A 20,153-nucleotide genomic window follows, 5' to 3' on the forward strand; every position below is an offset into this window, starting at 1 on the left:
CGGTCGCAATGATAAAAAACTGAATTTTATTGGTGCCTGAGAGAATGCGGTCATGTTTTTGGGGAGCTCACCATATAGCACTAGGTAGAACCGGAGTCTAGCACGCCGGTGAAAAAGGTGGGGGGGGGGGGGGAAGTAGGGGACACAACATCCGATTTATGTTCTGTATCTTAAGCTGCTGTACTAATTTATCTTTTCGAACCGCCGTAAGTAGCAGACGACTTTTGCGCTCCGTCATCGTTCATATTATTACTTCGCTTAAGGCCAGATAGGCTTGATTTCCGCCGCTCTATAGCTGGCCCAGTCTGTGATCCTCCCCGATGAGATACCGCACTTTGCTTGACGCGTTCACCTAGTTTCCAAAGTAACAAATCACATTTATTTTGTCTTGTTTTCCTTAGTAGTTTTGTCCTGTCGTAAATGTGCTCACGTTGTGGCTGGGTCATCCAATAATTTTCTGCCATTAAAATATTCAATGGAGAAGAAACTAATTGACCTGTAAGTAACTGCCAAAGATAAGAGAACCACAGGGTATAGACTTATTTCTTTTTATAGACCCCATTGCTCCGGTCTTGGAGCATTGACAAATTAAGCAGACCAAAGGTGATAGCAATGAACGACCAAAGGACTACTTGTTGTCTTGACATGGCGATGAATTCGTCATTTAACCTACTTAGAAACTTCATTCAGGTCCAATTTCAGCTTGTGAATCGTAACATTTGTCTGAATATTTCTTGGGAATGAGTGATCAAAATGTAGGGATCAATTTGTTTTGTCACTCGGTATGAGTACGCAAGGAATTGTGTTTTTCACTAAACCACTCTTTGTAGGAAGTAACAAAACTGCGGTGGTCAAAGGCTGCTTATACTGTCATTAACTAGGTCAGTGGAATGAGTCAACGATGTCTGGCGGGTAGCAGAAGGGTTGTGAGCTGTTAACTTTTTGACGTCAGTGTATCAGAAAAACAAAACCTAATTAAGGGGACCAACGGAATGGCGAGAGTACCTGTTAAAGATAAGAAACATTAAACGGCATAAACTTATTTTTTGTATGGTCCTCATTTCTCCGGTCCTGGGGCAATGGGCAATTAAGGGGACCAAAGTGATCGAAATTTTTCAACGGAAACGAAAGATAAAATACTATTTTTTTGCCCAAAGACCGACTGAAAAATGTTTTTTTCTTGACGACGTTATCTACACTTTTAAGTGCTGTGAGAAATCCAGATGATTTGCATTTTTTTGACTGATCTGTTAATGACGTATCAGCCCAACTTCTGGTAGGATAAGCATAGCAAAGTTCTTTGAGACCTCCGTTAAATCAGGAGGTTCTAGGGTGGCTTCTTTGCTCTGCATTGCCCTGCCGTGTAATCTTTGGTGAACATCGGACTGAATTTTAAAGATAGGGAAGATTAAAGGTATAAACTTATTCTTTTGTATAGTTCCCACTGCTCCGGTCCTATGGCAATGAACAGTTAAGGGGACCTAAGGTGATTGAAATTTATCAATGCATAAGAACAATGAAAATGTTTTTGGTGACGCGCGTTATCTCCACCTCTAAGTGTTTTGGGAGATTCCGATTTTTTCTGCATTTTACTATTGATTTGTCCAAGACCCATTAGCTCAATACTAGTTTGATAAACATCGCAAGTTCCTCGAGAATTAAGTTACATCAGGCGCTTCTAGGGTATAAGCGTAGTCGAAATGTAATTACTTTAAAGGTAAGCTATAGGTCAGTAAGCTGCTTTGTTGCCCTGCCGCATAGTCTTTGGTGAAAATTGGAATAAATTTAAAGATATGTAAGATCACAGGGTATAAACTTATTTATTTGTATAGTCCCCGTTACTCCGGTCCTGGTGCAATTAACAACTAAGGGACTCAGGGTAATCGAAACTTTCAAAGGATAAAAAGATTGACAATGTTTTTTCGTGACGCACGCTATCTCTACTTTTAAGTGTTTTGGCAAATCCTGATTGTTTTGCATTTTCCTACTGATCTGTTGATGGCGCATCAGCCAAATTATCATGATCAATTTATGTGATGAAATGAAAGCCCCAAGGGATTTTTTGAAAAGAAAAATTGAACTTAGTCTAAGGAAATTAATCTCGTTGCTCGTTTTGAACAAATAACTAAGAAATTCAGGTAAAATTTCAAAGGGAAAGCGGCTTTCTTTTTTGCTAGCGACGGTCCCCATAATTTTTACTGCAAGATAACGATATGTCTGCACATATGGCATGAGCATTTTTGTGATAGAAAAGACGAGAAACTTAATGAAAACAACTTATTTTCCTTTGGTAAGATATCTCTTGAAAGGGCTATATCGGGTGAAATAATCATCAAAATGCACGGATGTGTTTTCTCGTCATTTTTAGGGTCCCCACATGGTGGCTTATGACTTAGGTAAAATTTCTAGCGCAAATGTAATTGTCCTTTTCAAAATTTGACCAAATAATGGCTTGTTAGGTGGAGCTTTGCTAAGGAGAGCGATATCGTTTCGATGGAATCCTGACGCACAAAGAAAGCAATGGATTCAACTGGAAATAAAAATTGGCGGTAAATTATCAAATACACACGCAAAAAAAAATAAAAACAGTACAGACTGGCCCCAAAAAACAAATGCTCAAGACGGCGTAAGTTAACATGCTACGTTGATGGAATATATGTATGAATTTAGGAGATAAGATCTTGCTAGAAGCGGGTGCTCGTCAAATACACGGGGTAAAGTTATTGTGAAAATATAGCGCCATAGTTAATAAGTCCACACGTGCTCTGCAAACGAAATTTCCCGCACAATTCTGTAACAGAAGTACGATGGTTGAAGGCTGCTTTTTCTCCTATAAACTAAGTCGGTGCAATAAGTCAACGTTTACTGGCGGTAAGCAGGAGGGATGGAAGCTGTTAACTTTTTGACGTTAGTGTTATGTATCGAAACAACAAAACCTAATTAAGGGGAACCTGTTAAAGATAAGAAACATTAAACGGCACAAATTTATTTTTTGTGTAGTCCCCATTTCTCTGGTCCTGGGGCAATGAGCAATTAAGGGTACCAAAGGTGATCGAAATGCGTCCACGGGTAAGAAAGATGAAAAAACTATTTTTTTTGTCTGAAAAACCGAGTGAAAAATGTTTTTTCGTGACGTGCGTTATCTCTACTTTTAAGTATTGTGACAAATCCAAATTTTTTGCATTTTTTTACTGATCTTTTAACTTGTTTATCTGTATAGTCCCCATTTCTCCGGTCCTGGGGCAATGAACAATTAAGAGGACCTAAGGTGATCGAAATTTGTCAATGGATAAGAAACTATTTTAAGGTAAGCTATAAGTTGCTATGTTCTTTAACTTTTATTTTTCTGCTCTACATTGTCCCTACCGGATAATCTTTGGTGAACAACGGAGCAAATTTTAACTTGGTCCCCACATTGTCCGAAGACAATATTTTAGTCGTGCAGTGTAACTGATTGCTGTGATTATCATGATCAATTTATGTGATGAAATGAAAGCACCAAGCCTTTCCACGGGAAGAATTGAACCTAGTTTGAGGGAATTTATTTAGCTGGTCGTTTCGAATTGAACGGTTGACTAAGAAATTAGGGTAAAATTGCGAAGAGAAAGCGGCTTTCTTTTTTCTTGCGACGGTCCCCATAATTTTTCACTACATGATAACAAATGTCTGCACATGAGGCTGAGCAGTTTGGTGATAGGACAGAAACTTAATAAGAACAACTTAATGTTTCTTTGGGTCAGATATTTATCGGAAGAGGCTATGTCCGGTGAAATAATGAACAAAATGCTCGGTGGACAAAGGCTGCTTATGCTGTCTACTAAGTCAGTGCAATGAGTAAACGTTTACTGGCGGTAGCAGAGGGATACAAGTTGTTAACGTTTTGACTTTAGTGTAATGTATCGAAAAACAAAAACCCTAATTAAGGGGACCCACGGAGTGGTGAGTGAATCTGTTCAAGATAGGAAACATTAGACGGCATAAATTTATTTTTTTTGTAGTTCCCATTGCTCCGGTCTTGGGGCAACGAACAATTTAGGGGACCAAAGGTGATCGAAATTTGTCAAAGGATAAGAAAGATGAAAAGACTATTTTTTGTCTAAAGAACCGAGTGAAAATGTTTTTTCGTGACATGCGTTATCTCTACTTCTAAGTGTTGTGATAAATCCAAATGTTTTGCATTTTTTTACTGATCTGTTAATGAAACATAAGCAACTGCCAGTATGATAAGCATAGCAAGTTCCATGAGACTTCAGTTGCATCTGGAGTATAAGCGGAGCCAAAATGTAACTATTTTAAAGGTAAGCTATAAGTCATCGTTATGTTCTTCACCTTTCACTTTTCTGTTCTGTTGGGTGACATCGCACCAAACTTTTAACATGGTCCTCACATTGTCCAAAGACATAATTCTCAGTCGTGCAGTGTTACTGATTGCCGCGATTATCATGATTAATTTATGTGTTGAAGTGAAAGTACAGAGCCTTTTGAACGGAAAAATTGAACTTAGTCTAAAGGATTTAATCTAGTCGCTCGTTTCGATCAGTCGATTTAGAAATTCAGATAAAATTGCGAAGAGAGGGCACCTTTTTTCCTTGCGAAGGTCCCCTTAAAATCTGGTGCATGATGGTGACATGTCTGTACATAAGGCGTGAGCAGTTTAACGATAGAAAAGGGCAGAAGCTTAATGAGAACAATTTATTGTTTCTTTTGGTAAGATGTCTATTGAAAGAGGCTATGTCGACTCATAAAATCGGGTGAAATGATAATTAAAATGCACGGATGTGTTTTCTCGTCATTTAGAGGTCCCCACATGGTGGGTTATATCCATGGCAAAATATTTAATTGCGAAAATAATATGACCAAATAGACTTGACGATGTTTCCAAACCATGGACTTGAGAGGTAAACTTCGCTGAGGGGAGCGAAGAAAGTTCCATGAAATTGTGTGGCAGAAAGACAGCAACAGATTCGACATTAAAATTGGCGGGTAATAATTAATAACACGCGCAAAAAAATAAAACAGTGCAAAGTGGCTCAAGAACACAAAATTGCTCAAGACGGCGTAAGTTAACATGCTTCGTTAATAGGATTTACGTATGAATTAAGGCGATGAAATCTTGCTGGAAACTGGTGCTAATCAAATACAAGGGGTAACTTTTTCGTAGAGATACAGCGCCATAGTAAGAGTCCCCATGTGCTCTGCAAACACAATTTCCCGCGCAATCCTGTAATCTATTACTGTGCTGATCAGTTTATGTGATGAAGTACAACTGCATATCGAGCCTTTTAATGGAGAAACCTGGACGTTATTTATCAGAACTTACTTTAAAAATAATTTACCGTGTTGGATTTTAGCTGAAAATCTACTTCAAATTCGAGGGAATTGTTAAAAAAAAAAAAAAAACGGAATTTTTTTTCTTGTGCGGGAATGGCCATATTATTTAGTACGAGTTCATAACATGTTTGCGTGGTCTTTAGTTGCTAATATTCTCTGTGCGGCAATATGACCCTCAAGATAATTTTTTGCGATGATAGCGACCTAAGGTGCCCACACGGTCTGTACACAAAATCGTTTGGCATGCTGTTACTGGTTGTTCGTTGTTGTTATTGTCATGATGAAATTATAGGATAAATTTGAAGCTATCGAATTCTTTTTTTTTTAAACAATGAACTTAATTTAACAGAATTTGCCGTACAGAAAGTCACTTAGTCGGTCGAGTAAGAAATTTGGGTAAAATTGAGACGAAAAGACGGATTTATCTTTTTGAGAAGGTCCCCGTTCTTAATCACCGATCACTCGGCAAAAAGTGTAAATACGATGATCACAATGTTTACCAAGTATAAATTTAAGGGTTAAAACTTTGCTAAGGAGAGCGAGAGCATTTCGATGGAATCGTGTGGTGGAAAGTGACCGAGAAATTTGACAGGGAATAAATTGGCGGGAAATTAATGAGAGGCCAAAAATTGATTTGTACAAATCGGCCCAAGGACGCAAAATTTCTCAAGACGGCGTAAGTAAAACGTTCCTTTGATGTGATTTATTTGTGAATTAAGGTAATGAAGCCTTGCTGGAAAACGGGCGCCAATCGGGGTAATCTTTTTGTGGATATAGCGCCATGGTCATTCACAGAGTCCCTTCATAATCTAAAAATAAAATTACCCGCGTTATCTTATCACCTTTTACTATGATTATGAATTTATGCGATGAAGTGCAGCTTTGTAGAACACTGAAGTTTATTTAAAAAAGTTGTCTGTTCGAGTGAAAAAAGGGCTCAAACAACTTGCCATCTTTTAGGAAAAGCAAAGGAACGGTAAATTCATTGGACAAATGTTTTAATTGGAAAAATTTACAAAATGTACGTGAATAGGGCGTTTGTTGTCTTTTGCCCGGCCCGCGAGAAAGGGAAGGTCAGAATCATACGGATCACAGTGGAGATTTTGTCACTACCGGAAAGATTCATGAAAATGTTGCAACATTTTCATATATGATTTTAAAGTTGGCGTAAGCCCGTTTTTGGAGATTTTTGGAGGAAAAGGGCGGCCTTTTCAGATTTAAGATATCAAAAGAATGCGTCCTTCGGAATACTCCACAGCTTAAAAAATGGTATAAATTTATTGATCTTAAATTTTGTGGTTATGTATTTTTTATCAGTTTATTAATTTATTTGGTAGCAGTCCTTTACAACAAAGAATGACCGAGGGAGGTAAATCGGTTAGCCTCATGCTGGCTATAGCTACAACCCTGTTTTGTCAGACTCTCAGATCCCCAACTGAAGGCAATTCAATGTACTTTACAGCTACCCCACATATAGGTGACATGGAACTGCAACAAAACTCCTTCTTCCTCTTAGTCCAAGATCATTAGACTACAATCCCATTCAGACTCTATTTTATGCTAAACTTCCTCGTACATCTTATTGTGTTCAGGGAAAAACTGTTCGACTAAAATCGTAGCCAAAGGTAATATGTGCGACACAGATAGAGCAAACAAAAGAGAACAATACCAAAAAAACAATATTATTAGAATGGTTTAGACGAAGAGGGTCAGCTTTAGAAAATTGGAACGCTTTGGAAATTACTAATAGACCATGGAAAGGCAATTACATTACTTTTCTTGCGAGCTTAAAAAATAGGCAGTCTAACCTTGCATGAGGCCACTGATATAGTATGACTTTTATAGCATTGAAGAAAACTAGGGGTTGTATCATGATGCTAAAAGGTAGTGTTGCAGAAAATTTCCATTCACATGTAAAACAGTAAACTGCCGTAACCCACGTATCTACGAGTACCCTTTTTGTGGAGAGAAAGATGATTTGCGAATATAGTGATTGACTGACATTCAGGCAATAACTAAATGGTAACAAATAATCATAATAAAGATAATAATAATGGTAAATTTATAGGGGCTAGCTCGAGAACCTAACTCTTCTATCTCTAACCCTTTAACTCCCAGAAGTGATCAACATGAAATTTCTCCCGATAATGTCCTTATATTATCTTGCAAACAGCTAATGAGAATATTCAAACTTATCAGGTAGAAGTTGTTGTCCTGATCTAACACCAAATTCTCACAACTAATTTGTAAGGATATGTGTAGCAGCTAGAAAGGAGAATTACCAATCAGATCTTGGGAGTTAAGGGTTAAGGCTAAGAGTGATTAACTCATTTACAGCTACTCACTCATTTCGATAATATATGTGGCTTTGCCTCCCACAGGAGGAAGTAGCCACAAAAAGGGAAGCAAAATGATCAACGGATTTGGTATAATTTTGTTTTAAGGGTGAGGTGTGTTCCAACAGAGAAGTTTTCAAAGGGTGATCTCCCTCTTCAATATAAAGGGAAACTTGTCTCAGAGGATGAAGGTTATCAAAGAGAAGATTTGCATGTGGAAGAAGTAAGAAGCTTTCTCTTCTTTTTTAAGGATGGATTCAAGTGTTTACGGTAAGTTATTTTAATTACAATACAGTAAAACATCACTAACCGTAAGCGCCAAGTTAAACAAAAAAGATTTTAAGGTAGTGGGGGAGGCTGTCCTAAGACTACTGTACACAAATCGACCTGAATGAATTCAAAATAGGCTTCATGAGATTGTTAATCACTGATACTGAAATACATACTATTTTGTGTGTAATGTGCTTCATGATTTGTCATCATTTGCATATTACTCCAAGTGAAATAAAATTACCATCAAAATATATGGTACTTTTTTTGCACTTTTTTGGCTTTATCATGAGTTGCATTTAAGTTTCATTGTAAATAAAGTAGTTGTGTAATTTTAGATGGGCTTGGTCTGCGCCACACAACCGAAGGAAGAACTGAAACTAAGTCATCAAACCTTACACTACACTTTTACAAGGAACAAATTGAGATTGCTTTTTTCCAATTATGACTTTGATTTTTGTGGATTTTCTAGCCTTGATGCAACATTCTCTGCTGGACTTGGAAGACTAAAGAACGATAATCCAATAAATAAAGCAAATGAGAAAGATTAAAGGTGAAGACAAAGTGTGCCTTGCCCTTTGTGGACTTCGGAACGGTGAAGGTCTACACTGTGACCATGAAGTTAGAGATCTTCCCAGGCGACAGCTAAAAGGTATTGCAACCTAACCATTAATTACCTGTTTTGGGAGACTTGTTTCATACTTAACAGAACTGCAGCAACTCTTTTCTTTGCTTGTGTTTCAGTGTAATGGACCCCATAAGCTATCAGGGTGTTTGCCCCATCTCTTCTAATGATCATTTTGTTTTTTTTTTCTTGTTTTGTTTTGTTTTGTGTTTTTAGGGGAACATTCATAGCCCTTAGGATAAAAAATTATAACATTTAATTCTCCATTCCAGAATTAGATTTACTCTTAATCTCTCTTAACATGAATATTGCAAATACCATACAATCTGTCTAGATATCATGACAACTCATACCGTCCTTGGTCAAAACAATCTAAAAATTATTTTTTTAATAATACTTCAAATGATGGCTCCAATTATTCATTCCTGGTTTCACACAAATTAGCAAAACTCTACACATTTCTTTTTCTTAACCACTTAGGTAACGAGAGCAAGGCAGATGGACTAAAGAATGGGACAGTAAGGTGCAACACAAAAAAGAAGAAAATATGAACAAGGGCAACAGCAGTCCTGACAATGATGAAAGTTTCTACATGGATGTAACAACAAATTCTGAAGAGATTTACTCCCTGAATCAGATCAATAACTGTCTATTTGCAGACTCCTTGGAAACTGGTATGTACATACACACACCCTCTATTATATAAACTGAAGATGTCCCTTACACTCTAAACCAATCAGTTCTTAGGGCCCTTTGGAAAATGAAAGAAATTTTTTGCTGTTACAGAAGTAGTTTTCCAATATTAAATCCCCACTGAGTTTTTTGCAAGTGGCTTTTGCCATTTCAAATGTCTTCATAAATATCATTATACATTCTCTTCCAACGTCAAAGGTAAGTTGCAACCAAACAAAAGCCTTAAAAATCATAAAAACAATGAACTATTACTACCACGGCTAAAAGTAAAACAATGGTGTAAGAAAAGTGCAAGAAAAGGGGAGGAGTAAAAGTGAAAGGTGTAAGACTGCTTTTGTGCATAACCAAACTGCGGAAGCTTATGATTTGCATCTGAAAGAACAGTATCTATAAATGGTGTTTTGGACAGTTCTCGCTCTTCAGACCCTCAAAGTGACTAAAAGAAACGGTTTGAATAGCTTCGAAAGACATTCTCAGACAAAACTCCCCGTAACTAATGCGTCAAAAGATGGTGGTTTTGAAATAGAAGAGTTAAAGTTATTAAATGAAGTTTGGCTCTACTAAGAAATAATGATTATCATATATTCAAACTAAGTATCACAAAACAAGAGAAAGACTGTTACATTCCTTTTTCTTAACCATGTAGTTAATGAAGGTAAGATGCCAGTAAAAGATGGCAAAATTGAGAGTAAGGTGCAACGCAACAAAGAACAAAATATGAACGAGAGCAACAACATGGCTGATGTTGATGAACAATTCCGGATAAATATCAAAACAACTAAGGATGTTTACTCCATGAATCAGAATAACTAAATATCTGCAAACTCCTTGCAGCAATGTCACGAGTGGAAACTTGGGTTGTATGATAAGGAATGCTGGGTAAACGATGAACCGAATTACAAAGCAATCGAATAATTAGAATCTCTGCCTTTCAATTTGGCTTAATTTAAAGGTAGTCACTAAATTTATATTGATAGCCACATATAAAGCAATTACCTGACATATTTTGAAGGAAAAGGAACTTGTTATGCTGAAATAAGCGACCACTTGCCACACGGGGGTATCAGAGAGTAATCATTTTACGAAATGGCATTGTAAGGGAGATACAAACTGGAAAGAAACATCAAACTAGTACAATAACACAATTAGTGATCAATCTTAAACTAATCAGATTTATTTTATTGACTGGTTGGATTGTTTTAATTTGGAGTGATTTTTGTCTGATCATCGGTATGATCATCTCTTAATCTGGCCATTCAGTTCCACAGTAGTTGTCCTTGCTAAACAAACGTTGCCCATTTTGTATAACTGCTTCAGTCAAATTTCCATAGACAGGTCATGTTCTACTCTCACTTACTTACACTTTTGTATACTGAACTGATCATGCTCCCTAATTTCAAAGAATTTCTGTAAGGGGGGGTTTCCAAATCCTTTTTCGGGCTGAGTTCTTCAAACATTCCCTCAAACATTTTTTCGATCAACGCACTGTTAAGGAACTTAGCTCTGAAACACTACTCCGTCTGGCCGAACTAGTACTCACACTCAATTGCTTTTCATTCGGTGGTAACTACTACAAACAAACTAATGGCGTGGCCATGGGTACTAAAATGGGACCCAGCTACGCCAATCTTTTTGTAGGTTTTATCGAACATCAATTTTTTAGCCAATACCACGGCCCAAAACCTCAACTCTACGGCCGCTATATTGACGATTGCATCGGCGCTACCTCCTCTACCAAAGAGGAGCTCACTCAATTTATAACCGCCGTCAATTCCTTTCATCCGGCCCTTAAATATACCTGGGAAATTTCCGACACTTCTTTGGCTTTTCTAGACATCAAAATTTCAATTGAAGGCAACGGCTTATGTACTAGTGTTTACTACAAACCTACAGATTCACATAGTTACTTGTTGTATACATCCTCACATCCATCACACGTCAAGAACTCCATACCTTTTTCACAGTTTCTCAGACTTCGTCGTTTATGTACTGACGACTCTGATTTTTCCGAAAAATCAGAGGCAATGTGCCAGTTTTTCGATAAACGCGGCTATCCTGTTTCTGTCGTTCAAGCGGGCTACCACCGTGCCCAACAAATCGATCGACAGGCAGCACTACAAACGGCCGAGAAGGAGAACACGGACCGCATTCCATTTACTCTTACATTTCACCCTCACAACCACGCAGTTAAATCTATCATTCTTAAAAATTTTAAATTACTCCAAAACGATTCAGAGACTGGCACTATCTTTTCGCAACCCCCACTTATTTCATTCAAACGTGATAAAAACATAGGCAACTTTTTAGTCAGGAGTTCATTTCATACCAATGACCAATCTGGAACTTTTAAATGCGCTCGCTCACGATGCAAAACTTGTCCTTTCATTCATAACGTAGAGAAAATATCGGGACCCAAAAGATCCATTAAGATCATTGATCACTTTACGTGTACCTCCGCCAATGTTATTTACTGCATAACTTGCACTTATTGCAATAAGTTATACATCGGCGAGACAGGAAGACGACTGGGTGACCGATTCCGAGAACACCTTCGCGATGTGGAAAGAAATGACAAGGACGCATCCAAACCCAAACCAGTCGCTAGACACTTTAATCTTCCTTATCATTCTAAACAGCATATGGCAGTTTGCGGCCTTTCCTTACATCTAGGCAGTTCGGAAAGCCGTAAAACACTAGAACAAAAATTTATATTTGAAATCGGCACCCTTAATCCCCACGGAATCAACGAGCGCTTTTCATTCAACTAATTTATTCCTGTTTTCTCGTCACTAATTCCCACCAATGGCGTAGCTCCACTTTCTACATATAAACCACACACAACCCACAATTCCTCTAATCGCTCTGACGAAGGGCTAACGCTCGAAACGTCAGCTTTTTTACCCTTTACGGTGGCTAATTTACGTTTTCAACCCAGTTGTTAACACTAAATTACCTGCTATACTCTCCCACCGACGCAGCACCACAGTTTCTTTAGAAACTTATCCCTGAGTTCTTCAAAGCCAGGTTTAGATAATCCAGGCTAAGTGTGAAATCTGGTTCCAGATCTGAAAGCTTTAAATGAAAATTCAATACAATTCTTTTTGTCTCCAATTTAAAAATTGGATGCTATGAAAAGAAAAGAGAAGGTTATCCAAAAAAGGCTTTTGAAAGAAAGAATAAAGAAGCTTGGATAAAAATTTGACCCTGGGTTAATGCTTATTGGCCTTTGAACAACTGGGCCCAGGAATCTCTCATCAACTTCTTTTTTTCCCACTGGGGCATATATATTTATAATGCTTTCCTAGCTTAGAAGTTTCAAATTATAGTAATTAAGCTTTTTTTTTATTTGTTCCAGTCTCGCCATAAACAAGACTTTCAGCATAACTCACTATTTTTCCTCTTGAATTCAAAGGGGAAAGAAATCTACATCTCCAGTTCCTTCTTCTTACAACGGTGGAATAATGCATCACAGAAAAATGCACCTGAAAAAGTCCTTCATTCTGTGTCAGGTAATAATGATTATTATGATAATAATACTTTTAAACATGCTTATAACATAGCATGCTCGCCCTATCTTAGTCCAAATCTTATTTAAGTCGTATTTTTATCTCTAACTTCAACAAAGTCTCCAGTTATCAAGGAAAATGTCAAGAAAATTCTGGAATTGAGCTTCTTTAAGGCACTCAAACTGACTGACCAAAAACATTGCCTGACAACAACAATGAAACCAGGAAGGGTATATACTTCATATAAGTAAGCCCATTACTTGGTGATAAATTACTACAACAACATTTTCAAATGTTCCTAGAACGTTGTAGTGAAAGGTTTATCAATCCTTCTTGTTTTTGTAGGAAACCCGCAACCTTTCAAAAACCCCCAAAGTGAGCAAGCTTCTTCTTACAGTCGGTCAAGGTGAAAAAAGAAAGTTCACAAGGAAAACACTGGCGGAAAATGACTGAAATGGTGAGTACAAGATTGTAGGTGGTTTCAATTTCATAACTTATTTCTCTTGTTCTTCTGTCTATATTGTTCTTGAGAGCCATAAACTACACATTTTTTTGTTCTTCACAAACACGTTTAAGGTGCTAACTATGTTAAAAAAGAGAGAGGAAAGATCGGTCACTTACCAAGTTGAACTACACTAGGAAGCGATCCTAGACCGTTTCATGCTTAGCTGCCAACTTCGTCCCAGGGTACATCGGTCACTTTTTCAAAATGGCGGCCACGCGTTCGTAGATTCCCGTGCATAAGGGGATATGCATGCTAAAACAATTACTTATGGGGACTACCAGCCATACTTATGGGGACATCCTAAAACAACTAGTTATGGGAATTACTTGCCATTCTTAAAGAGCTTATGACACGAATTTTTTTGCGTAAATATTTAGCTTATCATATGTACAAACCAATTCCGATTGAAGAATAGTCCCAGACTTAAAACTCGGTTTTTCCGGGCCCTAAAGTGCTTTTGTCTTAAAAGTGTCCCGTGGACTGTTAACGAATTAGCGGCTGATGACGTAGAAAACTGTGAAAACTCTCAGTCGACACCAAAATACCTTTCACATCTTGCAATTTTGTATAAGTCAGCGCTGAAATAATTTTGAAATAACGACCGATAGCGATGTCTACCTACCTTAAGTAAGCTCTACCGAGAGTTGTAATACATCGTACTCAAGTTATAAAGAAGAAATGAAAGTTGCGAGTACGGTTCAGCCCTAAGAAGGAGAACCGCGCTGCATCAAACGAAGATTTCTACGAAGACTGATAAAGGCAGTTTCCCGCTTGCGTTGTTTAGGTCAAGATTAGAACAAAAATTCCCGTTACTGAATGTCTAGTTTGCTGCGCTTGTGTTTTGTGGATAGCTCTGTTCGTTTCTGTTGCAATAACATTTTATTCCTTCGCACTACGTGCGACGTAGGTTCCCCTCGGTCAGTGCTCTAGTGTTTCGTTGCTGTAGAGAAATTCCCTTGGTAAACCAAAAGCTAACTTTTGAAGAAAGAATCAGTCGTATCACGAGGCACGATGATTTTCCACCGAGGAGTAATCGGCCAGTTCTACTGCAAGTTGCTCCTTCTCCCATAGATTGCAAAGGCAGAGGCTATGGTCACGGTCGTCGAGCCGGTCAAACCGAAAGGAAAAAGAGTAAGTTTATAGTCATCCGATTCAAGTTAATCTCATATAGGCATTTTAATAGAAAAAAACCTTATTTAGTTTTAGTGCAGCATTGCCATATGACCCATTCCGCACAAAGGAAATAACTGACATTATAAATGAATATTTTGTACGCATCGACTTTCATACGGCACTTGAATTCGTTACCATCTAATTCAATAAAATTTGTGTTTCCTTATTTATATCGTTGCGGTGCTGTTATCCCAATGAAATTGCTAATATTGCTACTTTTGGTTTCTTGAGGGTAGGGGGGATTGATAGCTCATGAGATGGATTTTCGGAAACCTAGGTTAGGAGAATACACGGCCCCTTTAAGCTTGTTTTTATGCCAGTATCCGTCAGAGGTTGCGCACTGTTCACGCAACAGGATATCGGTCAGCTCAGGAAAGGGCTTTAACTTCATTACAGTTGATGTAAATCTTTTATCAAAATGCGATGGAAACTACAATTGGTATGATATTCATACGATAAGAAAAGCGCAAACGTAGTCATGTGGAAAGACAAAAATTGTGAGTACATCTCAAGCGCGTGAAATAAACATCAAGAAGGAGCTCACCACTTTTCATTTGCGAAATGTCAGCCGGAAAGAATGTTGAACAATCGTATATAGTGTGGAAACAGGGCCCTTAATCAGCATTCGTTTTAGCTGAATTCATCGGTTATCTTACCCTGATTTGTGGTATGTGTTCGTAACAGGCGTCTTCGAAGCCGGTACGGAGAATAAGGCCGACGACATTAAAGAGTAGAATCTCCTCGATGTCGACGATCGAAAGCGTCCATTTTGGCCATACAGCTACATCATTTAGAAAGTAGTGTATATAAATGCCCGGTTTATGTGTATTATTCTTGTAGCGAACATCATTTGGCGCTCCAGCCTCGCACTATGTTCGTCCTCTCTTTTATATTTCTCCTTTCTCCACCATAATTGCTTACGCGTCTTCACAGTTTTCTACGTCACAGCTAAACATGATCGTTTTGGCCACTCGCTTAATGGCGACACTTTTTGGCCGCCAAATCGTACTTTCAATACAAAAAAGAATTGGTCATGGAGAACTCGCTAAGCGCTATGGTTAATGATCTCCAATTTTAAATACAGCTATCAACCAGAAAATGCAAAATAAAAAATTTCAAAATTTCGTGTCATAGGCACTTTAAAGGGAAAAGCTCTACATAGCTACTAATGGGGACTACTTGCCGTACTTATGGTGACATGCTAACACGCAACTACTTATGGGGACTACTTGCCATTCTTGTGGCGACATGCTAATACACAGTTACTTACGGGGACTACTTGCAAAGAAATCAACCCTCCCCCTCCCCCCCCCCCCCGAAAAACGCAGCAGTCATATGGACATGGAAAATGAGGACCGGGGAATGTCAAAGTCAAAGAGTAAGTAGAGAAAATGTTATAATTATAAGAGGAGTCAGTTTTAGCGTAAAGCTTACTTGTTATGCTCATTTTGATTTTCTTTACAGAGTAAGATGCCTATGTTTTATGTACAGAAGAAGAGAAGGAGGCAGTTTTTAAGCACCCTAGTTCATTTTTTCCCCACCCTTAATGACAACCCTTAATACCTTGCTAAAATTCAACCTCAATGGCTGCAAGGACAACAAAAAACAGTAATTCATGATAATTAAGGAGTTTTTTGCTGTTTCCAAACATCTCCAATATTTTAAAAAAAACTTACCGTCACAGTTTGCGTGGGTACACTGTGATTCAACGACAAATAGAATATGTTAAATTCTACCATAAATTTTTGGATATAGGCCAATTCCAAAATACCCCCCACAGTGTAAGCCACCAATCCTCCATTAAATTGGCTTTGTCAAGTGTAAAATGATATACACTGTAGTATTGACATCAAAACTTTTAAAAGTCTTAGAATCAATATGTTATCCACTTGTAATTCCAACTCAAAATTTTATAATTGGACAAAATTTAAAAATAAGCTTCCTTAAAAATAGGATTTTAGGGTTGTGTCCAGAATTTTTACATTATTTCAACTTTCAGTCATTTATAATTATGGAGGTAGATTTCAGTATTACACAAACTAAGAGTGCTCTATGTAGCTCTTGATTGGAGTATTAAGATATAACCAATTGAAAGGGTTTGGCATCACATATTTAACTTTGTCAAACAATGACGTTATTGAGAAAACTAAACTTTTAGAATTGTATTTTAAAAGCAAATGGTGCATTTAGTGCAACACTTGCTTTTAAAATACAAACAACTTAAGGACCGGCATGCTGTTTAATACTTTGTGAAAAATCAGATTGACAAGAGAAAGCAGGTTCTTGCCCCTAAGTATAGCTAATAGAATCGTTCTGTTTTTGTTATCTCAAAGTATAAGTAATCCTGTACAAGGTAACCTACTGTTTTGCCAAACTCTTCCAATCTCAGGGCTGTCACAAAGATCTCAAGTTTCTGGGTAACTACAGAAAGAAGGCAGGAAATTAAGCAGCTAGGGATTTCCTTTTTGGTTCTATTTTTATTCTATCCTCTATGAAAGTGGCCAGTGGTCAACTTCATAGTCGCTAAGGAAACTCCCTGGTCCCCTGCCCTTGATGACTACCCTGTTACCTTGCTAAAATTTCACCCCAAGAGCTGCAAGGACAACAAAATACAACTGAGATTATTAGTATATTCGTTATGATGTTGGACATAATTGCTAATATTATGATAGTTAAGGGGTGTTTTGCTTTGCATTTCCCAATATTTAAAAAAATTACTAATAGTCAAAGTTTGTGTGGGTCTCCTGATTCAAAGGCAAATAGTTTGTTCCAGTTGCCTCAATTTTCTTCAAAAGTAATAGAGCTCCCCTTTATTTTATCAATCATTTTAAAGTTTCTATAGATTCTCATCACGTAATCACTGTTACCGATGGTGAGCCCTACCAAGACTTCTTATAAATACTCCTGCGCTTACATTTTTTAGTGAATTGTATAATCCGCCAGAATCTAAGGCTCCTGCAAATGTTTGGGTTATACTGTTATAAAAAATACACCCTGAACATTTGGATATAAGCCTATATTAAAGTACCCAACCTCGATATAAGCTACCAAATTCTCAAATTTATACATCCTGATAGTAAGCTCTGTAGACCTTACATACCCGCCAATATTCTTAATATGACTAAACAGAATTTTTTTTTATCCATATCATTACTGTTTGGTTAAAGGGTGTAGTTTCAGCCAGTATTGCATTATAGGTTGTAACCACTGATCCGGCCTTGTTAAGTTATAAATATATACAATGCAGTATTGTTATATGTATTTTGCAAAATATTAGAGGCAATTTGCCATCCATTTGTAGGCCTAACTAGATTTTAATTGGTCAATATCTTCTTTCCAACAGAAAGGTCCTATGAAATTATGAGCTAAGGGTTATATCCAGAATTTTTACGGTTTTTAAGTCTCTTACACTTGATCATCGATAATTCCAGAGGTGGATTTTAGTATACACTAACTAAGAGTGCTTCATTTCTGGAGTATAAGCAAAAACAATGAGAGAGTTTTGCATAATGATTTTAACAAAAAAAACTTATAACTAAAGTGGTTAAATTGAACTGTTATTGAGCAAGCATTGTGAAACCAACATCAGAGGGTTGCGCAAACAAACTACGTCTCAAGTTAAATTTTAGTATCTCATTAGCATACAATTTTATTGCCAATCTCACTAAAAAGATGCCTGCAACATGAGATGCAGAATATCTGCTCTACTCACTGGTGAGTGGCTTTGGTTGATAACTCTCCTGTGACAGTTAAATAGACATCGCTGCTTTAAATTATATTAAAGTGTTACAGTTACATTAACTTCAAACTTCTCTTGCCTTCTTTTTTTGTGAAAAACCACCTGAAGTTCCAAGATTATGAGGAGGGCTTAGCAGTCTGGCCTATATATATGCTACGTGTAGGATGGAAGCCAATATTAATTAAGTTTCAAGTACTAGATCCTTTTTTTTCTTTTATAAGAACCTTTTTAATAGGAACGTTTAGGCTGAGATTAGCCCAAATTTTTAAAACATTCTTAGAACATACCCAGGCTGAGAGTCAGTTGAGAACTTTTTCATTTTGCTCATCTTTTTTATCTTTTTTTTATGAGAAGAATAAATAAAGGCAAAAGAAATGTTAAACTGTGGTCAAACAGGACAATAAACTCAAATACTTAAGAATGCGGTTTTCATTGATGTACGATAAACTGAAGAACAACTCAGATTGTGGTCGAATTTAGTCCGTAATAATAAAAGTTTCAGAACATCTTAAGAAAGTTTTCAGACTCAAATTACATAAAAAAGAACGTTCAACCTCAGCCCCCAAATTAGACGTTAAAAAAAAGGGTGTGTTACCAAAATGGAACCCATTGTAGTGCTCAACTTGTATTTGTCAAGTATTGCCTTTCCTCCAGTTGGCCACTATCATGGGTTTTTCATACACCAAACTGAAAAGCCATCTCTTAATCAAAGAAGCCGAATTCAGAAAGCTTTTACAATAAATATTTTTGTGCCCTTTTCCTAAAATTATTACTGTCGAGTTGGTGTTATTTAAAGCGTGACCGTTGGACTTTTGTTGTAAACATTACAGGATTCGAGTTATATCAACTGTCTCTTGCCTTCTTCACAGAAAGATACCCGCAGGTTTGAGTTTCGAATTTGAAAGATAAAGATTAGGTCTTTCTTGCAAAGAGTATTTTATCCCAAATTGAAGGGTCACTTTTGAGATTTTTTCAGTTGGGCTTCCTTAAGTCGCAGTCATCCTTCATTGTAGGCATGCTATGCGTGCAAAAGTTATTTCTTTGGATGGATAAGTTCAGGTGGGACACTAAGTGACTGACGTTTTCATTTTTGTAAAAAGAGAAAAAGTATTAACTTCAAAAGATTCCGACAAAAATTTCTTTCAATGGAGAGCAAAAAAGACCCATCCAATTTATCTGAAATGAATTTAGACACAGGTGTTTTTCTGGTCTATTGTCACTGGTGTCTGAATAGTTTTAAGCAACACTAAACTGCATTGGTGTCACACTTGCGGTAGTCTCCGTCGCAGCCGTTGTTTAGTCTCGCCACGCAGTGCAATCTCTCTCCCATTGCAAGACCAAACAACGACTGCAAAGGCGATTACGCTAACAGGCCTTCATTATTAGTATTTAATCACGAGGGTTTTCTTCGGCTGTAGGAAAGTACCAGGCCTTCAGCAAAACTTCTTCGCCTTCTCCAGCAAAAGGAGAGGTGGTCCTCATAAGAGGGGTGTGGAAACAGAGACCCCACAAGTTAGGTAAGTATGTCCTCACAAGTCTTATATTAAAAGTAGTACCCACAAGTAGGCAAAGTTGAGTAATGGACAGGTCCCCATAAGGAAGTCCCCACAAGAAAAATTGAAATTTCTTCAATTCTAATCAAGTGTATAAAGAGTAAGGCAAACAAGCTATCAAACATCGTAGTTTTTGCTTTGATACTGCCAGCAGAAGGGGGGGTCCCCGCAAGCGCTGTGTGTAAACACAGTCCTCACAAGTTGCCAAAGGTGCGTATGTGTGTGTGTGTGTGTGTGTGAGTTTGAAAACACTTAGACAAATTTTTAGCGGCAGAGTCATATGCGACGCTAAGACGTATATCAGCCCTTCCCTGACTCCCTCAGAGATTGCTTTTAATTTAGTGCACTCTAAAACGTCAATTGAGATTGAGATTCTTTTAATTTGAATAGTGTTTGTAAAGTAAAGTTAATTATCTTAATTT

General features: G+C 37.5%; 1 long non-coding RNA gene across 2 annotated transcripts; it reads left to right on the top strand.

Moving 5' to 3' along the window:
* Positions 1–3,221: 3,221 nt before the first annotated feature.
* LOC136280570 (uncharacterized) lies at positions 3,222–18,348 on the top strand. 2 transcript variants are annotated; one of them, XR_010717331.1, is made up of 7 exons: positions 3,222–3,307; positions 7,776–7,937; positions 8,410–8,589; positions 9,043–9,236; positions 12,668–12,764; positions 13,107–13,218; positions 15,904–18,348. It is a non-coding gene; the product is annotated as an uncharacterized lncRNA (long non-coding RNA). The 2 variants fall into 2 exon arrangements; XR_010717330.1 differs by lacking the exon at positions 3,222–3,307 and adding an exon at positions 3,962–4,298.
* The last annotated feature ends 1,805 nt before the right edge of the window (positions 18,349–20,153 follow it).

Source organism: Pocillopora verrucosa, chromosome 4 (genome assembly GCF_036669915.1).
Source record: "Pocillopora verrucosa isolate sample1 chromosome 4, ASM3666991v2, whole genome shotgun sequence".
Classification (NCBI taxonomy): Eukaryota; Metazoa; Cnidaria; class Anthozoa; order Scleractinia; family Pocilloporidae; genus Pocillopora; species Pocillopora verrucosa.